The 18,129-nt window shown below is 40.5% G+C and overlaps 1 long non-coding RNA gene across 2 annotated transcripts; it reads left to right on the plus strand.

The window, feature by feature from the left end:
- Window positions 1-842: 842 nt before the first annotated feature.
- Window positions 843-17,169, plus strand: LOC306798788. Of its 2 annotated transcripts, XR_013773464.1 has the most exons (5): window positions 843-1,556; window positions 10,880-10,981; window positions 12,333-13,730; window positions 14,606-15,352; window positions 16,703-17,169. It is a non-coding gene; the product is annotated as an uncharacterized lncRNA (long non-coding RNA). The 2 variants fall into 2 exon arrangements; XR_013773465.1 differs by lacking the exon at window positions 16,703-17,169 and having other exon boundaries at window positions 14,606-15,362.
- Window positions 17,170-18,129: the final 960 nt, after the last annotated feature.

The raw sequence follows: 18,129 nt of genomic DNA on the forward strand, positions 1-18,129 counted from the left end.
TGTCAGACATCTGGAGTGTGCAAAGCATAAGACTGCCTGTGGCTTCTCAACTTTGGCAGTCTTGATGCCACTTGTACTTTAAGTTAGTATTAATACTTGGGGGGAAAATGCAGCCTTTAATCAACAGTTTATAAATACAGTAACACATTTCAGATTCAGTAATGTATTTTTATTTGGCAATTGATTAATGTGCATAATAAGATGGATGGGCCTGTGTGCTGAGATGCAGAACAGTGACACACAGCATAGTGCTGCTTGAAAAGGAAACAATATTTTTATTATTATTTTCATTACGTCTCATAGTTTTGGATATCTATGAAAATCAATAGCTGCTCTAAGATGGATACGACATATTTCACGGTTGCTCTAGTTCCTGTAACTTATGTAAATATTTGTTTCTGATTATTTTTGAGGAAACATCCTCTCTCCGCAGAATTAGCTTTGCAATCAAAGCCGGTGTTGGGAGGAGCACCCTGATCAGGTTTGTAAGCAGCCCGTGGGGAGTGGAGATTTAAGACAGGAGGTGGCAGTCTTGAGTAGCGACTCACTGCTGCCTCTGCTTAGTTAAACTCGGATCCAAATGGAGTCAGAGCTGGGCACTAACAACTCAGCAGCTCAGCCCTTTTTCTTACACATCACAACGACAAACCTGGATAGTGAAGATGGCAACTAGCTTTGTCCTTTTGCCTGGTAATTAAAAATGTAGCTAATTAATTTAATACTTTTAATGTGGAGCTGTATGAGTTTTCCTAGATTTTTTAAAATATTTGGATCAGTAGTTGTAGCAGTAAAGACTGCAGCACGCTGCAGAGGCAGAATTTAATCTGAGTCTGTTTCTTCTAACTAGGAAAATCATGTTGCAGACAAGAATAACTAATAAAATATGGAGTTGATTCATTCAAATAAAAAGTTGTACCTAATTCTGGTCTCCTTTTTGGTATCCTGGAACACTGGGTTATTCTTCATCCCTTAACTGTGGTATACAAGCAGGTCATGAGGTACTCCTGTCTCCCTCATGAACTACCACACAGTAATGGCAAGATAACCTACTTTTATTAGCAATATCACTGAAATTTTCTAATCCATAAATCAGCAGAAAACCTTGCAACTCAACAGTCTCAGTAGAGAGGGGAAATTGATGACATCATTGTTTTTCCCCTGTGAAAATGCTTAGTTGGAAAAAGACAAAAAAAGCTTAAATGAATCAGAGTAGCTCCATGCAACCTCCCACTTCTAATCTTTTTGAAGAATGTGAACAGTACCATTCACTGGTAAAAAATGTAACCAAGAGAGTTCTGCAGCATTGTTCATTTGTGCTGGATATTCATAGTAGGAATTATACTTGCAAATATTATTATTGTAAATGTTGTGTATGTATTGATTAATTTTTTCCTACAGCTCCACATTTTAAAAATATGAATTTTGGGCCAAATTTCAAGTTACAATTTTTTCCTTCAGCTGCATATGAAAAGTCTTCATTTGAAAGTTTGATAAGCAACAAATCCTTCGAATAGAACAGACTGCAACTCTGCTCTGCCTGGAAAGTACACATGCAAGTCTATAACAGAACTAATTTTCTGAGCTTGTTTTTTGTCACAGTCTATAGGCAAAAAATAGCATTTTCCTCTTTTTCCCCTGTGGCTTGAATCCTGCAGTTAACCTGTGTGTGCACAGATCTGTCTGCTGCACACAGGCACCATATTTTGCCTGGATGGATCTGAATGAGAGACCACATTTTCTGTAACAGTCTGGTCCTGTTAGGCACAGTAGACATTGTCAGGGAACCTTCTGTTTAATCTTTTTATTAAGCAAATATTTCCTTAAGTTTGCATAAGCAGTCACCCAGCCACGGCTTCCACACAATCCTTTAATAACTGGCAGGGTGTGGTGATTGCATTTCCTCAGAGGCTTCTCCTCCATCTGACTACCAAAAGTAATTTATACCTCAGTTAACACCACCACTTACTTGTTTTATTTCTTCACCTCCTTTGTCTGTCACAGGCAGGCAGATCAGGGATTTAATAGCTGTCTTTTTATTGCAAAAAGTGAATGGCAGATGATTTTTTGAGCCAGATTCCCTGAAGAAATAAGGCTTGTGTTATCATTCTCTGTCTATTCCAACACTAAACATGCAACACTAATAACATGGAACCCCACTAGCCATTTCACTTCATGTAGAAGAGAAACAGGGGACTTCAGTCTTCCATCTTTCTAGCAATTTTATGGAAGTGGATGACTGAGGGGAGGAAAGAGAGCTTACTACTACCTTCTAGTATTATGGTACTTGTTAATTTAGGAGATACATGCCAAGTTTTGAATATCAAATTACAAAAAAAAAAAAATAGAGATTTATTTGGAGTTAAGATGAGCACCTCCCTTTTTGTGTGTGTTTGTGTTTTTTAAAAGGCCACTGAAACAGAAAGAATGTGCAAAACTTGCTTGATACAGATGATCAGTACTGATCACTACTTTTAGGTTGAAGGCTGAGTCATAACAGTTGTTCTGTGCATTAATTTCATTTTCACTCCTTCACAGCATTTATGGGGTTGGAAAATTTGCCAAAAAGCATTTTGCTCTCTGAGGAAGCGCAGTAAACTTGGGCCTTATCATGTCTGTGTTGCTGGAGAAATATGGTTTTTTTGAGTAGGTAGTTTTGGAGTCTTAAGGGCTCCCTTTCTGATTGTTGCTTTCTTGGAACAACAGTAGCTGCAGCCTTGGCTGGATTAGGACATGGAGAGATGTTTTGTTGCAGATGCAGCTGTGCAGAGGAAAAAGATTTTCCATCCACAGCCACATGGGTGCTTCTAGCTGCTACAAACTGGCCTGTCATGGAGAAGTTTGCGTGGGTTCTCCCTAATTCATACTAAGCACAATTAGGTGTATCATTTTAAGCAGTTTAAAATCCTGGTCTGAGATATGGGCAGCTGGCTCTGCCTCACCTTAGCAGAGTTAGCAGCACTGCCATGGACTTCTGTTAGCCCCCTGAAGAGTGGTCAGGAACTTCTGATGTGCTTAATCCACATCTGGCACTCTAGGCACTGCTAGATGTAGAAGAAACCACCTCTACAAAGCCTGAAGCCCTTTTGGTAATTCACAAGCATATGACATCATGGGCAGGACTTCTGCCTGCACAAAAGGTGAGTGAATACCAGTTGGGGATTTGAATATCTGACCTCAACAAATAGAAGGGAAAACACTGACTCATATGCTTTTACAAACCAGTTCCAGAGCAGAGCCACATTTTATATTGGGACACATGTGAAAATGGCTTCTTATGCTGAGAAAAATTGTAGATATCTGGAAAAGGTATTTGAAGAACTATGGAGTGGTTTGGGGCACTAAGAAGATCTATTCTGAGAGTACAGCTTGTGAATGGCATGAACAGATTTTTAGGGAACCCTAGCCATGAGTGGGGTAGAAAAGTCTAAGAGAAATGAGCAAGAAATCCATGAGCAATGAGATCATTGAAGCCTGGTTTCCAACAGGTTTGTGTTTGGTGCAAGTTCTCCCCCTGGCCTGCATGGTCTTTGTCTTAGATGGATTGTCTTATGCCTGCTAAGAATGAGGCTTTTGCTATACTTTTCCATGGCTGGAGACACCATCTGGATCTCCTCTTTTTTCCAGCTGCCTACTTTCAATAAACTTGGGATGATTTCATGTCTTGAAACTTGTGATTAATTTTCAAATTTAGTTGAAAATCAGCACTGGATTCAAAAGTTACTCTAAGAGGAAGTGAAGACAGCAGGATAGGCACTCACACAAAATATGATGACAAAGGCCTTTTTTTCCTTAGGGAATCAGAACAGTTGGAGAAGGCACTTCCTTCATATTTGGTGAATTTCAGCACTGGCAAAGTCACCTCATTGGGATATGGAAAGGGCAAATGGAAGCAGCTTTCTAAACTTAAACCTGCTTTCATCTTGCAGTCCTGTTTTATAGAGAACTGAGGGACAGGTTTACATTATTGTACTCATGTGGGTCTTGTTGGCATTTATTTGGAACTTGGTTATTCATTAGGTGAAAATGTGCTAGAATTCCAGGTGTTGGAATATCTATATCTATATGTAGATTGCATATTTTTAACTGTTTATGTCAGTATTACTGATATGATTAATTTTGCTTGTCACTCCAAAATTACATATATTTGTCTAGGGGGAACAAATGACAAAACAAAATCCAGTAGCAGGTGCACAAAGCAATCTACTTGTACATGTAGGTCAAGTTTAATAAGCACATTTTGTGAACCAGAACAATTTTCTGTAGTTCTTATCAACATCATCATCTTTGATCTTCATCTCAGTAGGTAAGAACTCCATTGTTTTGTTAGTGCTTTGGCTGACTTGAAAAATAATCCTCCTCTGACTATTTGAGAACATGTAACTGAAATATCTGGTAGTGGCAACCTATGCTTTTGTCCCAGGGAAAAAACACAAAAGCTTAAATGGAAAATGAAAGAGGAACATATCAGAAGGACTGTTCTGAATAAACAGCTGTGCACATGTCCCCTCTGTCTCTGAAAATTTCCTTTAGCTCCAGCATGGCCTTGAATAACTTACCTCATGTTTACTAGCACCAGCTAAAAATTTGTTCCACACAGAGAATATGCACCTTTTTATTTTACACAGGGAATGTATACCTTGTATCACCCTTTTAAGAAAGAAAGGTGGGTTTCATGTAGATTATGTCATTACCTGTAAAAAAAGATATGTCTTGATGGCAGAAAACAAAAAGGCTTTATCTAGGTGCTTAGCCAAGCACAAACATTTTTCCACCAAATAGAAAATATCTGTTGACATAACTAGGATGGAAGAATCTGTATAGATAAGTGTGATAAAAAACCTTCTTTGCCTCACTGAAATTCTCAGTAAAAATGTACCCTTCAGTGGGGCTTGTAATTGAATAATATTTCAATTAAACAATCTGTGACTTATGGTTCTAGAAAGTAAAAAAGCTTCTATAAGAACTATATCTACAGTACAGCCTAGGATGTGTTGTCTTACAGCACAGCTCCTATCCAGGGATAAATACTACTTAAATCTAAAGAAGTTAATGCCTATTCCCTGTTTTTATTTTATTTCTTGTATTACTCTATGATATAGCAGACTTCTGCATTAAATTCCTGCCTGCTTGGCCTTATTTTTCCAATTTTAATAGGCAATCAGTTTGCAGGGCATGAGCCCTTCTTCCAACAGTCCCAGTTTGTAATGTTGAACAACATCAAGGCAGTGAGATCAGTATTCCCCTCTGTAAGGAATTTGGGGTGGTGTCAAACCTGCCAAATGACTTTCACAACACTGGCACAGGTGGTGTGACCAGGGTGTTTGAGTGATCCTGCCTGAGCAGACCTGGCCTTGTAAACTAGCACAGGTATCTTGGCTGCTCAGACCTGTGCTTGCATAACCTTAGCCAGCATCTGAATCAGTTCCAGGGCCAAGAAAGGCAGTAGTGGTGGGTTTTCTAGGCCATTTTCCTGCACATAGTGTTTGCCAGCAGGTTAGAGCTGAGCCTTGTGTATCATCTATGAGTGCTGGGTATGTATGGGAAACAAGAGCTGTCTTCCTGCACAAGGCCTGCTTTGGATTTCATGAAGCTTAAGTGCCTTCTTTCTATTAATACCAACAAGTTATCTACTCCTACTGCCTGCATCTAAATGATTAGTTTGAGGAGATCTTTGTATTAAATGGAGTATGCAAATAAACTTTGCTTCTGTGAAGGGAAGGGGTTTGTTTGTACGATCCTGGGAGCAGACATGGGCATGTGTTCCTGGCTGCAGGAGGAACAAATGGTTGTGGAATTTGGAGACTAGGAGACTACTTACTACATGTTCATCCTACCCTGGATAGCTGTTTTTTGAAACTTCCACTGTATATTGGAAGTGTCTGTACCATGGAAAATAAGTTTTAACCACACTGTGTGGGGTGTGACACTGGTGCCTGACAGCAGAGACCATACCCAAAGCAGCTTCCTCTTAACATGCTCAGGGTAAATCACAGCACCTCAGGCCACTTTTTCCAGTGCTATTTTCAATGTTCCATGGGTAATATTTTGAATATTATCAGCTTAAAAATTAACTGTTTTCCAAGAATATTTCAGTGATTTCACTGGTGAGTACCTAAGAAAATCTGAAGGCTACAGGGCAGTCTTTCATTTAATTTCTTTTCTCTTTCCTCCTTGCCCCATTTTTTCCCCCTTGAAGCTAGCATAGCCTCGAAGATAGAGATTTTTAGTCTCTGATCTCATGCCCTGAATTATGGCCTCACCACTCCAGATCAATTTCTGTTAGTCATTTAGCAGTGCCTCTTCTAAATGGGGATATGTAAGTTAGCTGTGGGGACAGTGAAGTTAACAAAAAGCATGTAGTTTGACTTCTAGAACCCAGGCTAAAACTTTAGTGCCAAAGCATGGAAACTCTGGGGTTTTCCTAATGAAAATGAACAGACTGAATAACAATGGCGTCTCACAATGGTATTGTACACAGCTTTGCTTTTCTTATTACACAGAACCACTTTTCTTATTGAAGAGAATAGAAGTAATTGAGAAAGTAAAATGAACCACCCTCTAAAGGCCAACCAACTTCTCTCACCAAATGGTCAGAAGGCAATAAAGAGAAACGGGCAATTCAGAAAATAATTCCTTCTCTCCATCTTTGATACCCGTTTCAGGAGAGAGGAACTCGTCCCTCAGAAGAGAGGGATGCAGTCTTGTATGTGCAGCTATCATTGCTTAGCTTTCAAATTAACACTAACAACCTTATCCAACCTGTTTTTGTGACTGGAACCTAATGAAAATGCAGTCAATATTTGCAAATGCAAAGCTCTGCAATTCTACTGTATTTCACCCTGCTCTACAGAGAAGCAGAGGAGATTTTTAATTTACCCACTAAGAACAAAGTGCTGATTTGGCTCTGTGCTTCTTGGAAACTGTCTTTGCTCTGCTATTTCCTGTTATTTTCTCAAGATTTGTATTTCAGAAGAGAACAGGGACTAACTCAAAATCTCTTTATGTTTGTGGCAGTGTGAGATGATTCCTCAGACAGATGTAGATGGATGCTCTTTGCAGGTGAAAAGGGAATGAAGAGCAAAAGCACAGCAGAAAGTTTTCTCCTCTTAGTTGTGAGGCTTTGGTGCCCAGCTGCCAGCATGGCACAGCCAGCAGCCGCCCACAGCGCTGACCTTGCTTGACACGTTCCGCAGACGCTGCGAAATCTCCTTCCTTCAGACTTCAATTTCTCATGACTGTTCCTCCTTTCGGCTGAGACACGAGCTGTCAGCCGGGTCATGCTCACTCTGGAAGCTCCTGTCACACCTCACCTATGTAGGTGGCCTTGTTTCAAACCTCTTTGGATGCAAAGTTGAATAAAATGCTTCCAGAATCTGTGGATGACCTGGCAGGAGCTGAATGATTGTCCATAAAACCATTTGCAGTTTCTGTTTTGTGCCCTTGACAGATCAGTGGTTGGGAAGCTTGTTCACATGTCACCTGCACCTGCTAGCCTTGCCATGCAGGAATGGGTCATTTCCTTTCCAAACATGACTGGCTTCTGATATCAGTGGGAAATTGGCAGCTCTTATATGAAAACAGTAGATTCCAGTTTCCTCTTTTAGTTTTTCACTGAGATAGGAAAGGAGTTGTTATTGTTATGGTCTCAGTGCTCTGTCTGAGTTCTCTTCCCCACATAACTGCTTTTTCAGTCATTCAAAACCAATGTGACAATAGTACACAGCCTCATATCTTCAGCTGTATGAGATTGTCAGGAGATCATTTTTTCCCCAATACCACAGGCTTCATTCTAAACAGAACTGCACAACCCACAGTGAAAATATGTCCTTCTTCTTTTGTCTCTTGTCTTTCTTCCTCTTTTCTATGAAAGAATAAGACAGTGAAGAATAAAGTGTTTATCTCGTACTGGTGGTAGGGTTAAGAAACAACATCATGGAATTGAAGTGTACTTTTCCTATTTCTTTGTCATATCAAAGCATTGATGTCAAGTGTCACTCACAGTGCTTTCAGTTTTCTTAAATAGGAGAAAGCTGTTGCAATGACTTCTTTGTAAGGTGTGTTTAAATCATCAGATATGGAAACAGTGGTGCTGGACAGGACGTGGGCAATTGCCTCTACTCCAGCCTCCAGTATCACCTTCAAAGAGAGCTGCAAAGGAGTTGTGTTGCTGACAGTGAGATGGTGAATTTTGTTGCCACTCTAAACAGCATAAAGCTGCATTGGCTTTACAAGTGATTCAAAGGTTTGCTCTCCCTTAAAGTTAGGGTAAATTTTTTTTGTGCATCCAATGTTCCTGTATGTCAGTTACTGGAGATGGAGATAGAACTGTGGATTTGTCTGTGCTTTCATGTAGCATTATTACTGAAACAGGTAATCCTATTTGTCTAAAAATCAAGGCAAAGATCTCTTGTGTTCTGTCCATCTGTTCCAGACACCAACAGCATGCTCATCACCATGGTATTGGAACAGCCTGGTACACAAATAGCAATCAGCAGTTATTAACATAATATTGTTACTTGGTCCATAAAGCTAATATTGGCAGAGATACAAGACATCACTCACTGTGAGACAGTTTCTCCGGTGATGTACTTTGTGCTACCAGAATATGATAATATTCTGTATAAAAGTCAATATGAGGATGCTTTTTTGTTGTCATTTCATGCAAGCAGCAAAAATTGACAGTATAATGTAAATACATCAAAATTATGTCTTTACATCCAGTAATTTACAATCCATTGTTATCTAGTTGTAGAGCAGCATTCTTTAGAAAACAAAAGGGCTTTTCTTTTTATATGTATTAGATCAAATCAAACCACTGAAAGTTCCCCTTTCCTTCCTTTCTTCCCCAGTGGCTGATATAGACTGATACAGCAGTGGATGTTTTTGCATGCAGAACATCATTTATCTCAAACTGGACCTAGACAAGTTCAGATCTATTCAGCAGGTGATCCATAGTGCTGAAAGAGTGGCACATGATTGCAGCCCACCAGGAATCTCCAAGTCTCCCAAAACATCCTGAACACCCACAAAATTTGGATGTTCCTTATTTGTCCTTATTCCCTTTCATACATTTCATTTATAGATGTTCAAAAGCCCAACTTTAAATTCCTCCTTTTTGTTTGGTCACTCTTCCCTTTGCTATAACATAGAGATTTTTTTTCAGAGTTGAACAGACACACCTTTAAAATCCCCAGTATTTATATTTCTGGTTGAAATGAGTATATTCCTCTGAAGTGGCATATTTGTCCCAATCCAGTTAAATTTATAGCGCATCTATCATTTTTCTTCCCTTCTGTTTTGGTTTGAAAAGACACATATTTGCTAAGGAAGGCAAGAGCTTCTCTTGAAATAGAAAATATAAACTCTCTCCCTTTGAATTATTGTAATTTTTAAATTAAGGGGGTCTTAGGCAAAGATATGGGAATAGGAATAACAGTTATTTACTAGGAAAATTAAAATAACAATACAGTAATACAAAAAACCAAAACAGTGACAGAGTCAGAATACAACCTGTCACCCTGTTGGTCAGGGTGTTGGTAGCAGTTGGATTAAATGGTGGCTGCACTCTTTCTGGAGTGGCAGATGTGGGTCTGTTGAAGCAATGATCCTGTAGAAGAGTGCAGTTTTCCTCTGAAGGTCTAGTGGTGGTGTAGATGGGCCTGGGGGGTTTTGGCAATTTAGTGGGGAAAAGCTGCTTTGATGTTTCAAATGTTTATCTAGGTAGGAAATGCTTGGCTCCTCCCTCTGGGTGGAGTATCTCACAATGGGATGATGTAATTTTTTCAGTCATGCAATGAGACTTAATGGCCTATTAATAGAAGATATCTTTCTGGACAGAGGATGGGTTGTGGAAGAGATAAAGAAAGCTGCCCTACCTGGTTTTAATAGCAGGCTTATTAACAGAGGATATTCCTTCCAGAGTTATGAGGGATGGGTTATGGAAGAGATAAAGAACACTGCTCTACTTGGTTTTAGTAGATGGTGATAGAATACATACTTCTGGTTACACCTTGCATTCTAACCTAAGACACTTCCCTAATCAGAATATATTCCTGGGAGACCTATTTTGTGAGCTTCTCTACAGAGACTTCTGTATCACAGCAAGATGGAGCCTTTTCCTCCTGCAGCTTCACAGTTGTAGTGTGGCAACCATGAAACAAAAGTGAAACCAGTTATGATTCCTGGGTTTTATACAGAACAACTTTTGCTCACTCTAGAAGGCAAACTGCTGCCAAATTAACATTTCTTTAAGCATTATAGTGCCCATACAAGTGCTGCTCTAATGAGAGGAAACATCTTTATCTGAGCTGGTTGTGATGATGTCAGTAGAAATGAGCAGATTATGTCAGCAATTACTACTCTTTCAGGGAACAGGAAACTTAAATTGGTCATGATGTTTCTTCAGTCTCCATTTTTATATCAATAGTTTCTTTTTTTTTAGAGTTAACTACAATAACTAACTACAATTAATAATTAACTATCACGATAAACTAATTAAGAAATGCAAATGGATTCTTAAGGATGTTGTTGCCAAATGGAGCCATCCAGTTGTTTGGAAAGGCCAGCAGGATCTTGTTATAAAAAAGAGGATAATTTTCTGCAGGTCAGCTCTGTCTTGAACACTTTTTGTGTTTAAAATTAATAAAATTAATAAAAGCTAGCTTTTGGGTCAGCTAAAGGAAGGAGTCTAAAGTACTGAGTGATTCTGTACATGTCCAGATGCAATGAAGGGCAGAGGGCAGCATTTTTATCCTGTCATTCCCTGTTATCACTCTCAGTTATTAAACAAGTGGTGGATATTAACATCAACTTGGCCTCAAACATTTAATAGACATGACTTACTAGACAAAGTGCATGTGTCCCATGTTATTTCTTTCAGGGCCTGTCTCTGACTGGATGCATGCCAGATTGTCCTTTGGGATATAGCCCACTGAGAAGGAGAAATGGGTTTGAACTTGGCAAAATGGCAATAAATATAAAGGTACAGTTGGAACTTTCTTGGAATACTCTCTCCTATCTTATTATCCTAGGCCAGTATCTCAGTTTTCTGCAGCCAAATGCTTCAGAGCAATGTCATAGAGAAGAATGAATAATTTCTGACTCAGTTTAGTGAGTTTATCAGGACTGAAAAAGCTACAGCTGGACTAAATGCTGTGTCCACAGCTTGTTTCATTAGCTCTTTTTGTCATTGTACAGTGACTGCCCACCAAATGAAAATTAAGATGCATTGCTTCAGCTTTTATAAGAAGGATCTGTGGCAGGTTGTGTGAATACAAAATGTTTCAGGGGCTGCTAGCTCTCTGCTCCTGTGCCAGCAATGAACATTGCAACAGTACATGTTGCCACTGCAGTCTCCCCTTGTCCTTTCCATTTGAGATAGGCTGCATCCTCCTCAGTAATCTTTGAGATTTATGACTTATAGCATAAAATGTAACCACTAAAATAGGGCAGATGGTTTTTCTGCACAATTCTGAATGACTAGTCAAAGCAGGATTTGGGGGAGAATGTGTCACAGTTTTGTAGAACTGGGTGCCTTTCAAAACAGCTGCTCAGAGTGGGGTGCTCATTCAATTCACCACGTGTTACACTGGGCACACTCTAGAGAAGATCAGACACTGCTTTGAATTAACAAGGAGGGCTGGGATCTCTGATATTGTTAATTATGTGTTGGTGGAAAGCACAGTAGCCCATTGTGCTTCCTGGACTAGAGTATTAGAACAAAAAAACACAGTGAAAAGTCATCACTGCAGAAGCTGTCACCCTTGTTCCCTTGTGTGCTCTATCTCTTCTGTGGGGAGGTCTCATGGATACCAAATGTAGTTGTCCTGATTATTTCTTTTTTCTTCAAATCCCATCAGACATAATAATCCTCTGTGGCTTTCTGCCCCACCTGATGTTTTGATGCTCTTGATTTAGGTATGATGTTGTTATGTCTTTTGAACCATGCATTTTAGCAGATTTTGTTATTTGGACGTAAAAGCCTGGATATGGAATTCATATTACACAGGGCAATATTATGTTAGAAGACAGGTGAATTTAAGTAGTTAATCTCATGTAGTCACCCTTTTTAACAGGGTACAAAAGGAATCTCATTAGTTAATGTACATAGGCAATGCATGCAGCATGTAGGTAGTGACTATTTAACTATGAATTACTTGATCTTTGAAAAGCTTCTCTTCTTAAGGTAAAAAGAACAAATAATTTCAGTACCTTATCTCAAATAATATTATTTGTAATTATTTTTCACAATCGCGAATGGAATGTAAATAGGTAATGGTGGATTTACAGCTCCTGAAATTATATCTGTTCTCTCTCCTTTTGCTTGCTTTCAGGAAGAAACTGGAAAACTGCTTCATCAGTGCCAATCCATACTGTGGTTGGTCTCATGAAAAGGATCATACTGATGAATTAGTGCATCTACCCTCCCAGAAGAATACCTCATACAAAAAAATCCATAGGTGACTAATAGGTGTGGTAAGCAGCCTGTGAGACTTGGGAGAAACATTCTGGTACACCTGGAAACCAACCTAGATGACCTGCCATTGTGGATATTTTAAACTTAATTCATGCTTTTCCACCACGATTCAGAACATGTCCTTTATCTGAACAGCTTTGCTTTCTTGTTTGTTTGTTTTTTATGTTTGTCAGTCATTACACAGTGCTATTTAGAATCAATTTAGCAACCTTCCATATATTAAGTGGTTGTGGTGAGTGATGATTGCAGGATTAGCCTGCTGGTAATTAAATGTTGCTGCCTCTTAGCTTGAAAATGAAATATCTCTGTGGAATTTAAGAGTTTTTTACTTTATTTAGGTTGGGTGTTTCTAAGTAGTATGGGTAGGTTTACCAAGTCAGTGCAGGCACAGTGGAATCATAAAAAAAAATAAAAAAAAACAAAAAGAAGAAGGGAGAGGAGTAGAGAGAAAAGAAGAAGAGAAAAATAATTTGAGATAAGGAAAACAAATTCAACTGATCATTAAAACTTTGAATTGCATTTGAAATTTTCCACACTTTGCTAAATCTTGGGTGTAATTTCCTAATTTTGGCTTTTTACAATCTACATAAAGGATTCCTATCTGGACTCATTTTTCTCACCGATGGGTCTTCAAAATTTGCAAGTGTTAAGTTGTGTTTGTTGAAACCTAAAGGGATACCCCAGTAAAGCAGAGGCTGGGTTCCCTCCCATTTGTGGACCCAATGGATGCTTGATTTTCATACTGGCTTTACCACTACTAAGAGTTTTACCTCTTGAATTCAGTGATTGATATTTTAACCAGAATGAAGCCCTTTTAATTTTTTTTCAAAATCTGCTGCCAAAATCACATTATTTCACCCTTCAAAGACAGTTCTTTGCTGCTTCAAAGACTTATATCCCATGCTCCTCATAGGAATGTAACAGTGTAACCTCATATGATACAAATGATGAGTTTCTGTTTTAAATAATAGGGATGATGCCTTATCCTAATTCCTTCTGATGAACAGACATCAGAAGGATTTTAAATAAAGGCTACCACTGAAAGGCCCATAACCTATCCTCACTTAGTTCTGTCTGTGGTAGGGTGAAGATGAAGGTATTTGAAACTCTTAAAGCAGAGTGTGAGCTTTTGACCTTGAGCTCTTGTTACATTTAAGGATTCATACTGAATAACAATAATAACATCTGGTTTTCTTTGAGTTTTAGTTTGATTTAGTGGATGGCAGCTCAAAGTTTAGTCTGCCAGCCAATGAAGGTATGCAGTTATCAACATTACTGATAGGATAAACCAATTATGTAAGCTTATTTTCAAATCTCCCCAAATCCCATAATACTTAACAAAGTAAAACCCTTGAGCTAAAATGTACCTGTTTACAGAAAGGTACAACATCAAATACAGGTTTCATTCAGAACTTTGGATAGACTAAGTGGCCTTGGCTGCTTTTTTTTTTTTCTCTCTGTAGCCATTTTTAGGCATAAAATATATCAAAAAAGAAAGTATGGAAAAGAAAAACAGTTGTAAGAAAGAATTTAGAGAGTTTTCAGAAAGTCTCCTTTGCTTGCAAGGCTGCAGAGACCCAAGCCCTGAACATTATGTTCTGTGTTGAGTGTCTAGCTAGTGCTGTTATAACAGTACTTCCAAACCCTGTGTCTAACCATTGCCTTGGCAGGACTCCAGATTAATCCTGTGGGGAGAGGAAAGTGCCTGTGGAGCTTGGCAAAAGTTGTTTATCCTTTCCTCCTGAAGATATGCATTTGTTCCTGGGTAGTGTGGGAGGTGGCTCCTCCTTTCTGCATTTGTAGCCACCATGGAAACAGAGAATTCCAGAAGATGGTCTAATAATGCAATTGCAGACCCAAACATCATTACAGAGGTCTGAGACTCTCTCTCCTGACACTAAATTGTACGTGCATATGCCAGCAGTGTCCCAAACCTGCTCATAAATGCCCCAAACCAAGTTAGATGGAGACTCCAAGGGAAGAATGGGGTGAGAACAAAATGCCAAGGGCCAAGAAAGACAAAAATGCACAGAGAGATTAAAAGTTTAGATCATAGGAAGTGTGAAATAATATTGTCAATGCCAGGCCATGAATTAAAGAGGCATTCTGTTGTCGAATCACATGTTGCAGGCCCCTGTAAAGGTGCAATACAGAAAGTACTGAAGATGCTGTGCAAGGCAGGTGTGGATGAGCAAACAGAGGAGGATCGTGAGCAAAGAGAAATTGAGAAGAAAATTTTTGAAAGAGGAAGAGGTCAGGAGAGATCCTGATGGCACAAAAGCTGATAGAAAAGAAAAGCAGTATGACAGTTGAATGAAGGCTAAAATAAAGCACAGCCATTGATTTAATTTGCTGCTTTTCATTAGAAATGTATCCCTTTGCCAGTTCTGGATGCCAAGCACATACAAGCTTTTCAGCTTACCAGGGTGAAAGTGCCTTCCAGAACGCTGGTGTCAAAGGCACCTACAAGACCCAATAAAACAACCTTCAGTATTAAATCAATGTCAGCGTTCAATAACATCCGGTGCCAGGCAGGGAGATGCCAGCACAGCTGGGTGAGTATGTGCCAGAGCATTTGGATGGTAATTGGCTGATGAATCGAACTCTTAAGCAAACAGATACCTAGACAAAGAGCAGAAGGCCAAATTCCAGCGAGCAGTGCCCTGCTATCTCCCCTGTGTTGCAAAATCTGTGACTCAGAGGGAGAAGATAGCCCTGGGCAGTACCTGCAGGGAGAACTCTGACCCCCACTTCAGCAAACCTTGTGTTTCTGGGCCCTTTTCAATGGTGCTCCCCACGCAGGACTCTGCCCCGATGTCTGTGAGGAGGTGAACCAAGGTCTGCTGCAGGAATAAAGGGTTCATTTGCTGAAAGGAGGTGAGTGCTTTGGGCATCCTCAAGGCCCAGCCATCTGTTGCAGAGTTCCAGTCTAGAGTCTGAGCTGCCATTATAGAAGCAAAGAGGCCAGATCCCCAGCTGGCACAGAGCCACAGAAACTCAGCATATTAGCTCAAGCTGCATCTTCTTTATTGCTTGGGGCACTGAAGGTTATGATTGAAAAGATGGCCAGGATGAAACAGATGAAGTAAAGTGTACTGAATTTACCAGAAGTCTTAAGTAAAAGCCTAAGTTGCTTAATTTATCCTTGGAATCATTTTAGCAGTGAGCTTTTTTTACCTTTCTTGTGGGTGCTGTCATAAATGGCCTGTGGGAACAGTGGAATTGTCATATCTGGACGTTTTCAAGAATATCACTATTGAGATTCAAATAGATGCAGCTGAAGCAGAGGAACTGAGTAGATCATCTCTTGGAGTCTCTTCCAACCTTCTTTTATGCATGATTTTAGCAAAACTGTTCAGTTCCTGTCCTAAGGTGGCAATATTACCCAGCTCCCAGAGGCTTGTATCCCAGAAACTGCAGCCTCCAAACCCCTCTACTTCCTCCATGGCTACTCATGTAAAATAAAATGTGGTTTTGTCAGTTTTGCAAAATATTGTGAAATCAAGATCTGAACCGTGGCAACAGTGTGAAGTAAAAGAGAAAGATATTAAAGTTAATAGGTAACCTGCTTATTACTCCTGCTCAACATAATTTTCTACTTCAAATTTGGCTGACAGTTGCCCTAAAAACACAAGTGTGCTCACAGCAATACTGAAGCAAACTAGACTTGAAGAAAGGAACAAGAACAAGGTGCTAGATCTCCTTCTAGGAGTTTCCCAAAAGAGATGTAGCTCACCAGGGTCGGATGCTCCCCAAGCATCCTGCTATCCATTCACATCCAAGTGCTCTTGACACTCCCCCTGCCATTACCTCTTGTCTCCTCCTGTGATTGGGAGCAATGTGAAACCTCAGGCTCCATTCCTCTCATTGTAGGAGATGAAAGCACAGGCCAGATGTCCAGCCAAAGTGAGAGGTAGAGCTGGACATCAGCTGGTTCCTGGTGATTCACAGAACAGTAAATTCCCTTTAGCAATGTGTGATAGTGCACCAGCTCATTGTCCTCTCCATGGTTATTTTTTGGACATCTTACTACATCTGGATACGGGTACATTTGTACTTTCCCTCCCAGGGGTACCATACGTCCATCAGCAACTTTCTTTTCCCTTGCCCTTTAATTCTTAAATCCTAAGAATTAATAGGAAGAATTTGTGCTGCTAACACATCCAAAATGGCCTGGTTATATTGTCTTAAAAACACTGGATTTTTTTTCTAAAAAACACTGAGAAGTCGTGCAGAGGAATTATGCAGATGGGAAGATTGTGAGCAAGGCAAGAGAGGCACGCTGCTATTGATAAGCTAAACTCAGTGTTTGTTCCCCAGCACTCCCAGGACCCAAACAGCCAGTTGCAATGTTGTGTGTTCCTGGTGCCTGACCTTCTCCCGAGGCTGCTGTGCATCTATCAGCCTGCGAGCTGCCCACTCCATGGACCAGACACTGGGAAGGGGGAGGGGAAAGGAAGAGCAGGGAGAGGCAGGAGGGCAGATAAATCCCTGTATTACTTTTTTTCCTGGTTTTATACATAGTCCAGGGAAAAGGACCTAGCAGGGGGTAAATGGTTTCTGAGCACCGCTGTGCTAACATGATAGTTTTATAGGGAGACAGTTCTGGGTCAGGAGCCCAATTCCTCCTACCTTTGGTTCAAGAACTGTTACACAGGGGAGTGAGAGACATTTCCAGGATAAAATTGTGGTAGAGTGCCTTCCTTTGCCCTGTGACTGTGTGATGTGGTTATATAGCTTAAAAATATGGATCATTTCCTAAAGAAATAAGGGCAGAAAAGAAAGGCAGAATGGATCCTGTGCAGGTGGCTGCTCTTTGCAGGGGGGCCCATCCTAGTCCCAGTGATAGCCCCACGGCAGGGGGGCAACAGGGGCTCTGTACTGCAATGGAAAACCTGTGCTCATGCAGCTGTGACATTTCTCCTCCATCATCTGTGCTGCTTTTCCTCCTTCCTTTCCCCTCTTACACCTGACTGCAGCCACTGAAGCCTTGATTTTTCTCTCCCATCCTCTGTCCATTTGTCCCCTCATTCCCCAGAGCTCCTCTGGCCTTTTGTGGCTTGGGGAGGAGAGAGATGGGAGCAGAGCAGGGCAGATCACCTGAGTGGAACCAGGAACCAGCAGAGTTCAACCTCAAAAACCTGTGTAACATGAATTAGTGGGTCAGGATGCTGCCCCAGGGTGGACAGGACTGAGGAACCTGGTTACAGGTGGAGCCAGTCGGTGCTCATGGCTTTTCCTCAGCTGCTCTGGTAGAGCACTACAGCCCAAACCGAATGAAATTCTGCAGTTGATTTTACTAAGATGATAAAACAAACCTGTCTTTTCACAGCCAGAATTCAGCCCTGAAGATATAGGAATAATGTCTCCCTAATGGCATCTGATACTGCTCCCCCAAGTTATGCTCCTGTTAGCAGGGAAACAAGCAAAGCTCCTCTGAGCACCCAGTGGTTGATGGTGTTACCACGTTAGAGGAACCATGTAACTCCTGAAGGCAGAAGGGACAGGACAGAATGTGATAGAGGGTTATAAATCACTGCTGCAACCCCAGATAGAAACCAGGCAGGGGTCCTGAGCCTGCTCATCCAGTCAGACAGCTACACGTGCAGACACTGGGCTGCAGGTGGTGGCACCACAGCACCAGGGGACACCAC

Source organism: Erithacus rubecula (genome assembly GCF_903797595.1).
Source record: "Erithacus rubecula genome assembly, chromosome: 2".
Taxonomy (NCBI): Eukaryota; Metazoa; Chordata; class Aves; order Passeriformes; family Muscicapidae; genus Erithacus; species Erithacus rubecula.